General features: G+C 37.0%; 4 non-coding genes across 4 annotated transcripts; all 4 read right to left on the bottom strand.

Annotated features, from left to right (window-relative positions):
- Positions 1–815: 815 nt before the first annotated feature.
- On the bottom strand, positions 816–928 carry trnal-caa (transfer RNA leucine (anticodon CAA)). The gene is made up of 2 exons: positions 891–928; positions 816–863 (listed from the first exon to the last, which is right to left on the bottom strand). It is a non-coding gene; the product is annotated as a tRNA-Leu (tRNA).
- A 234-nt stretch (positions 929–1162) lies between these two features.
- Positions 1163–1235, bottom strand: trnaf-gaa (transfer RNA phenylalanine (anticodon GAA)). Its single transcript has one exon. It is a non-coding gene; the product is annotated as a tRNA-Phe (tRNA).
- Positions 1236–2484: 1249 nt separating this feature from the next.
- On the bottom strand, positions 2485–2556 carry trnaw-cca (transfer RNA tryptophan (anticodon CCA)). Its single transcript has one exon. It is a non-coding gene; the product is annotated as a tRNA-Trp (tRNA).
- A 472-nt stretch (positions 2557–3028) lies between these two features.
- On the bottom strand, positions 3029–3100 carry trnae-uuc (transfer RNA glutamic acid (anticodon UUC)). Its single transcript has one exon. It is a non-coding gene; the product is annotated as a tRNA-Glu (tRNA).
- Between the last annotated feature and the right edge of the window lie 5829 nt (positions 3101–8929).

Below are 8929 nucleotides of genomic sequence, written 5' to 3'. Positions count from 1 at the left end.
TCCCTGCTTCCTCTCCCCTCGTGTCTGGCTGCCATTCACCATCATCACTATCACTTGATTGTGATGGAATCTCCTCTACTACCCTGGAGCTCGATGCTCTTGATGTCTGGCTAAGAAAATAACAATACTACTAATAAAACTGTTACTACTACCACACAGCTGCTGAGAATAATAATGATTCAGAAAATTCATTCTCAATTAAAAAACAGTTGAGAGAAGATAAAATGATTCAAATGATCCTATTTATGGACCACACTGCAATATATAGCTCTTATAGGACAAAAAGTATTTAGCATAGGCCTATAGAACAACATAGGCCTAATGTGCATTATGAATCTTAATAGTGCATGACGTCCACTTAAGTGGACATATGGTTTAACATAAACTGAAAAAAATAGTGACTATTAGAACAAAACATATACCATATTATTCCCTAAACATGACTTTCTTTGAATATATTTTGTACCTGCTCTGCTCTTTTTGTGTAAAAGGATTTTACAGAAATCCCTGAGGTGCTCGGTGCTGCTGAACTTTACTCTGCCATTGTACCGTCACCGTTATGTTTTTTGTAGTACCTATCAAGTTAAATAACACATGTTTGGACACAAAATATTTTTCAGTGACTTTAACAAGTAGTCTGTTTACAACAAAAATACAATCTGTGTTAGGAACACTATTTTAGTCCGATTTAAAATGGAAATTAAAATGGTATTGAGTGCTGACAAGAGTTTGGTATCAGCTGTTGATTTCCTTAAAACAATCTTTTATAGTAAAATAAAGAAATGTATTATTTTTAAAAATACGTAAAATTGAACTGCCAGAGAAGTGGGATTTGAACCCACGCCTCCATTCAGAGACCAGAACACAAAATTCTTTGGAAAGACAAAGTCCTTGAGTCTGGCGCCTTAGACCACTCGGCCATCCTGACAAGCTACGTTTCACTGCCGTATGCTTTGGCGGCTTAATAGGTTGGTCTCTGTGGCGCAATCGGCACAAAGGTTGGTGGTTCAAGCCCACCCAGAGACGATGGTTTTTGCATTTCTTAATCACATTAGAAAATGGCACTCTGATATGCTGTTATTTCATCCAGTTACGCTGAAGAATAAATGTGCTCTGTTTTTTTTATTTCAAAATAATACAAAACAAATATCGTCTTGTTGTTTGCCGAAACCCGGGATCGAACCAGGGACCTTTAGATCTTCAGTCTAACGCTCTCCCAACTGAGCTATTTCGGCTTGACAAGACTGATGTTTCGAGATAGCATTCTTTTTGGCAATCCAGTAAACCTGTAATGAGAAACGTTCAACAGCTCGGCTACACCATAATAGAATCCGATGTCTTTACAAATGTGTTTCAAAACTGTTAAGTTTTCTCCCAAATGCGGTTCTCAACAAATGTTTTTTTTTCTTTTTGTATTCCTTCCAGAGTAAGTCCAAAAGGCAAACAGTGGAACTGGCTGCCTGAAAATGCAGCGCTTGAACTGCCTCAACAAACGCTGAGCTCTAAAACGTGTACATTGAAAGTCTATTAACATCTTTAACACAATCATCTGTATTCCAATCCACAGGGTGATCAATAAAGTGACTGCTGGCTTTGTTTAAATATTAACAAGATGTTTTCAGGATTCACGCGTATTCTGAGCAAGAACGATAGAATATGGTAGTGAAAGGACAAGCAAATAACAGGTTTATTGGCTCTGGTCTTGTATCATCACCCTGACTACTGTCCGTAAGAAAGTGGCATTAATAAAAACGTCATTATGCAAAGTTCCCAATGCGCAAATACGCAGCATATTTAAACTTCTTCACAATCTTAAACCTTCCCAAATGAATTTAAAATACTTACTGACAGGTACGGCCCTTTCCCAATGTAACACTCTGCTTTGTTTGAACACCAACGATGGGTGGGATATTCTGTAGTAAACCACAATACTATTGTTCCCACTGTTCACTCGATGAGGCGTTGCCGTGGTAACCATGGTCTGTGAGGCGCCGGTGTGAAAGAGTTGCAGTGCAGCGGTGACGTCGGAACAGTCTTTCTGATGAAAACGCAGAGCAAGCTGAGAATGACGCTGCGCTTTGAACGGCGCTGTAGCTGCGCTGGAGACTGGATGGAGCAGAAAAGACTAAACAAAAAAATAGAAAAGCTGAATGATGAAAAGAATAGAAACAAACACAGACGAAGGGCGGAAGCAGTGCTGGGTGTATAAATAGAAAAGAAGGAGAGATTGACATGCAAGCTACCTAACGGGATTGCCCATACCGCTCTGGTCACGCCCTTTTTACCTGACCAAACACAGCAGCGCAAGATAATGGCAGAGAGACTGGAACTTGATTGAAACTGAACTGCCCCCCCAGGAAGTCATTTGTTTGTCGCTATATAATCAACATGTTGTGTGGGCTAAATTGTATAAATAAATGTCCGGATTTCAAATTCAAACACGCTAAAAAATGATATAGAGTGGAATAGATATAAAGACGGTTTTGACCTCGACGTGATTTGAACACGCAACCTTCTGATCTGGAGTCAGACGCGCTACCGTTGCGCCACGAAGTCCTGGTGTACTGTTTGCTTGTGATGCAATGTTAGAGTGCACAGTGTGACATGAAAGCATGCGATAATGTGTTAATTTACCAACAGAAACATAAATAAAAGTGTATGTATTTATTTGTGAATAAACTATCTTGCTTATACGATGGGACCAGAGACCTTACATCGGCAATCTAATGATAAGCCAACCCCTGAGAGACTTTGTCTTGACCAGGGACTAATATAATCTAAAAACAAACTGCGATGGGAATGTGAATAGAGTCAAATACATTTGTACCATTCTGTAAATTATATATATATATATATATATATATATATATATATATATATATATATATATATATATATATATATATACCTCAAGTAACTGTAGGTTTTTTTTAATTCTTTTTTATTTTATAACTGTAGCTTTATTATCATAATGAAAACACATTACACATGACCACAGTTCTGTAACAAAATGACAAAAACAAAGACGTTCCCATACCGGGAGTCGAACCCGGGCCGCCTGGGTGAAAACCAGGAATCCTAACCGCTAGACCATATGGAAGGTGATTATCAAACTCATTTACATGCAACAGTAGCTACACTCTAAAACCATGTGTAAGTTTGGAACATTCATAAACACTTATCTGTAACACTTTTTAAACGCGCCAAGGCGTTTACTTTATAAACATGTTTAGAATATAAACGCGTTAAGGTGTTTAAGTAATAAACACGTGAACATGTTTATTCGCTCTAACACTTTTTAAACACCTGAACACGTTTACAAATCTACAGGTGTTTAAGATCTAAACACGTAAATGCTTTCTTATTTTTACAATACAAAAAGACACAAATTAAACAACTTACTTTTATTTATTGCATATTTCAAAGTTAAGCCAAAAACTTTTTTAAACAAAAAATCTATTGCAATAGTAACACGTATTTGAATTGTAATAAATATTTACAATTTGAAGAATAAAATCTGTTACACCTATATACATATTGTAGCGTGCATGGTGGAAGGCAGCAATAGGGCTGGTAGGTGACGTAATCACACACAGAGACATGAGCCCGATATACGCTCCTTGCAAAGGAGCCGGCTCTTTTGTACAGCGGTATCGGCGCTATGCTTTAGTGCAAGAGATCCCTGGTTCGCGCCTGCCCTCTGGCTGTGTGTGGATTGCCTCGCCCTGTGTGATGCGCCTGCCTGCGGGAACCGAGATCGCTACAATATATATGATTGTATTTAAAACATCTAAAACATCAAATAGAATACTGTGTATGTCCACTCCCTCAAACAAATTATTTAAATAGACAATAAAAACATACTACCTTATCATGAAATTCAGTTTTAACAAATAATTATTTAATTTGTTTACAGATATTTACAATTATGTAAGAATGTTATTGTTGTAATTCACTAATTTAATCGTTGAACCCTTTTGCAAAAAATCTGTATTCATGGGATTTTCATCCAGTAAATGGGTCTCCCAATATATATTGCTGCAGGAATCCAAGCACCTGCGAATAAACTTTGGGGTACTGCAGGTGGAAGGCATAGTACATTCCCAGGAGAACAAGCACAGCATCTAATACAGTTTTTGCTTGGCAAAATATCGCAACAGTATCTCCTACTATTACAGCTTCCTGGAGGGTATTCTTTGCAACACAAAGAACAAGATGTGGTGGTTCTTCTTGTGTGGTTTTCAAGTACTTGTCAAGTTTACTTGTAGATATATCCTGAAAAATATAACATAATGAAATGATGACAAAATAATATAAATATATAAAATATAACATTTTTATTGTACTTTGTTAGATACATTTAATTTAATTTTAAATTTACTGTGTCAATTGTTAGCATTATATAAGTCAATATAATTATGCTTGAATGACAGTAAGAGGACATCTTGTTTGAAGCCGAGTCAATGGGTGCCCCCCCACTCCCAAACATTTTGATTAATGTTATTTAGTATAATTACCTCATATACAGTGATGACCGAAACTGACTTTTTCCCCTTTCCTTCATCAAATTTAGTTTTTTCTTCAATGAGCTGAATTACAGGTAGCATTCTGAGATCTCCCTGAAAAGAAAAATGGGGTGGGGGTAATGACCTTTGTATAAGTAATTGCTTTGTACAGTGGCGGGGTGTGAAGGGGGAGAGGGAGGAGGTTTGTTGTTCTTTTTGTTTGTTACCTTCGTGCGTTTCCAGCTGGCAAAGCCACAAGTCATTCACAAGAATACAATGTGTTTTGTGATCGTTTATTTCCTCACCTCTTTCTTGGATCCAATCAGTAACTCAGAGACTGTCCTAACCTGTTCAGCCCTTTTGCACAATGTTTCAAATCATGTACTTCCAAGGACCATTGCAAATTCACCCATTACCTAATAGAAAAACACATGCACAAGTATGAAGTTGAAAAAAAAAAAAAAAAAAAAAAATACCTCCAACGCAGGAATGTTGAACTAGAATTTATAAACCCAGGACCTATGCTGTCAGATAACAGTTTTAGAAAATGGTTGACATTACATTAAAAATAAATATTTACTTAAAATGAATAAAAAATAAAGTAAAATAAATGTCACAAAATGAGTTTCTGTATATCATCATCATAATAACTGTACTTGGATTGGATTAAAGCAAATTGCAACCTTTAATCCAACATTCACAACCACAATTTGAATTTTATTTTAGTGATCAGTAATATTGACTGTTTGATGAGACTGTAGAAGGAAAATAATAATGCAGTTAACTGTAAGCAGGTGAATTGTAGTATGCCCTCTATAACTTTACAATAACATGAGTAAATAAACAGATACTTACAAATTTTCCCCATTCAAAACAAGGGTAAACTTCAACAATTGGTTTAAATCTTCCAGCTGGAAGAGTGGTCAGCCACAATCGACGATTGCCAAACGTTTCTTTAAGAAGAATGTCTATGTGATTGTCATCAGGCTTATTTTTGTCAAATTCTTTTCTTAATTCTTCGACATGGCGGTCGTATTCTTCATCGGGCCGTTCTTCACGCCTCTGTATGGTAGGTACCTGGGCTTTCTTTGCCATAATTGGTGCCGAACTGGAGTCAATGGGCAGGTTTTTCATTTTTAAAGACCACCTCATGTGCCTCATCTTCTGACTGAGGCACTTAGAAAATAAGGACTACAAAAGAACAAGAGGTGAAAACAATAATTGTGAATGAATACATCAAGTTTCAGAAAGAAATGGCAAGCTTCAATTCCCAATGTATTGTTTTGCATACTTGAATTCCATCTTACCCATGGTTCATTCCCTTCATGCTTAATGCATGGGTATTTGCTATACAGCTTTTTTCCAATGGCCTGTCACTTAGGCTGGGATAATTAGCCAGGTAATAATTAGATGCTTCATCAACCATTTTATGCCATATCCCTCTTGAATTGCCAGCCAGAAGACTTCTATGCACCAGGTCAGAAAATGGAGGCAGAGGGGTTCTATCATCCACTGTTGAACATCCTGTAGAGTATAATAACAAATAATAATACAAAACAAAAAATAATTAAGTCTGAGGCTGACATTCATTGATAAAGAGTGCAATCTTAATAATGTGCAACAAAATTAAACTGATGAGCAACAAGAAAAAAATAAACATAAACAGGTACTTACTCCGATTTGCAAAAGATTCCATGTATGCTGCGGAGTCAAGGGATATGATTTCATTTATTTTTTCGGAATCAGACTTCTGCTCAATTGATGTTATGTTCACTTGTTCTTCTATGGGTATCTGTGGGATCCAGCTCTCTCCTTCCATCAGTATTATTAAAGATTCTGATTGCATCTCCAATAAGATTTCGTCATCATCAATCTCAGTTCCGTCAGTTTCCAGGACCAGTATATGCCCCTTTTTTGGAAGGCCAAGTTTTTGTGAACCTGAAAAGGTTATCAATAATTGATCATTTAGATTTATACATAACAAAATAAGAAATGGCAAGAACAACAGACAGCCATTCAACCTATTTGACTTTTTCATTCTATTTTGAATCTTTTCAGCTGTTGTTAGATCCGTGCTCCATTTTGTGCCACCAGCCAATTCAACTACAGAATAATGAATCATCCCAACACTGCCTTAAAATTTCTAGAACAGACTGTAAAATATAAGTGGAATGTAGTTAATTACACCACCCGTCCACCCATTGCAACCATACAGAAAGATTATAAAAGATTATTTGGAATTATAGAAAGTTATATCAGTGACATTTTATCTACTCACAATTTTCAAGAACTTCTTTGAAGGATGTTCCGCTGACCTTTTTTTTTTTTGTTTAGGCTGCCGATCCCACACTTTGAAGACACCCACGGTGGGCTTTGAGGTATAAAAAGAGTGAGGAACTAAGAGACTGGGAGCATGGAACTAGGAGATACCGGAATAGGAAAGAGGGAGAAGCCGAGGGAAGTAAACGAAAATAAAGAGGACGAGATTAGACAGCGAGTGGTTGGGGTTTTTTTGTGCACGGACAGTGTCAGTTTCGTTTTGTTATTTTTTTTCGGGGACTCACTCTGGGAGGACTGTGGAACTTGGTGATTGAAGACATTTGAAAAGAGGTACTGACAAGAACCTTTGCGTTCGTGGTTTATGTCAGGATATCAGGATCTCTCCTGAGGCCTTCAGCTGAAGCGCAGCACCCTATGGAGAGGGCTGCCCAAACAGGCATCTGGACAGGAGCCCTAGGAGGAGATCTGGACCAGAGAGTGGATGACGTATGGTTAAGTGAACAAATACACATTAAAATGCATCTAACGCTCAAAAATAAAACAATAATTCAAATAAACAAACTGTGCAAAAAAAGGAAAACCAATCCAATTAATTCAAAAATCATAAGTGATAATACTGAATAAAATAATAATCAACACATTCGTCACCCGTGACATTACCACCACTGCGATCTTGAAAATGTTTGTATGCCACAGAATTTAAGATCTGAAACGGAATGTTTGGCATCTACAAAATGTCTAGCTAGTGGTGGATGAATATATTTTCTCCTAATTGAACTTTTATGCTCGCTCATTAATGCGCAATTGTAACTGTCTAGTAGTTTTGCCATCATATTGCAAATGGCTAGGACAAGAAATCACATAAATGACATGAGTTGAAGCACAATCACTTGTAAGATACTGTACTCTTTTTTTTCATTGTATGGCTTGTGCATTTTCTTAGTTTTAAATGTATTATCACAGGCGGTACACTTACGATTTGGAAAAAATCCAGTAGATTTGTCCAGTACACCTAGATCTCTCGAACATCTAAACAAGTCAGCCCTTAATAAAGACCGTCCGTGTTCATTTCGGCGTTTATGACATTGTCTATACACAACAGCTCTTATGTAATCCTATTGGTATCGAATCGATCGCAATTAATGTGTTCCATGTTTCCAGTCAGTTTGATAGTTTTAATACTGTATTACATTCTGAATATGAATAGAGCTGAATTATTAATTGTAGATAATACTTAGAATACCAGATACATATTTAGCATTAAAAAGCAATACATGTGATTTATTTAATAGTCGTTCATTATTTTGTGTATCAGCCGCCACACAAAGCCGAGCGCAGTGCGGTATACTGTAATGATGCTCCAGTCAGTCTGCCGGACTGCACCTGAACCATCTTAAAAACACGAAGCCTCTAATAAGCTAATTTGTAAAAGTTAGTAAAGAATTGCGCTAATATAACGAAGCTAAATTTGAACTCCTAGCTGGAGCAACGAGAGAGGGCGAGAGGGCGGGGCAGAGAAGGAGGGGGAGACGCTGCTAGGCAACCGGCTCGTGAACATTCCACTCAGCTGAGCAGAGACCGTTAGGATTTAAAAATGCGAACGTTCCGAGCGGCGTTAGGCGCTTCGTTAAATTAACACACCGTTGCTGGCATATGAATATAACCATATTTTAAATACTCAAATAGGACTGTATTAAAAAAATATATTATGTTTTTCGAAGTAATATGTTATGTGGAATATTAAAACAATCAAATTAAATAACACATGTTTGGACACAAAATATTGTTCTTCCTCATAACGTGTTAGAAAATGTAAACAGCAGTTGGAGAATGCCGAAGTCGATCATCCTAGCATGTTAAACGAGGGCATTTCTCCTGTAAGCTGCGTCTAGTAATAGATCGTTTATACTGTTCTCAATGGTCCGCATCCCAGCCTGAGACCACGATCCAGTGGTCGACGGAGATGTTTTTGAAAGTAATATGTTATTTAAAATATTAAAACAATCAAGTTAAATAACATGCTTGGACACAAAATATCTTTCAGTGACGTTAACAAGTAGTCTGTTTACAACAAAAATGCAATCTGTGTTAGGAACACTATTCTAGTCGGATTTAAAATGGAAATTAAAATGGTATTGATAGCT

The sequence above is a fragment of the Acipenser ruthenus genome, chromosome 32, assembly GCF_902713425.1.
Source record: "Acipenser ruthenus chromosome 32, fAciRut3.2 maternal haplotype, whole genome shotgun sequence".
NCBI lineage: Eukaryota > Metazoa > Chordata > Actinopteri > Acipenseriformes > Acipenseridae > Acipenser > Acipenser ruthenus.
This window is presented reverse-complemented; position numbering and strand designations above follow the sequence as displayed.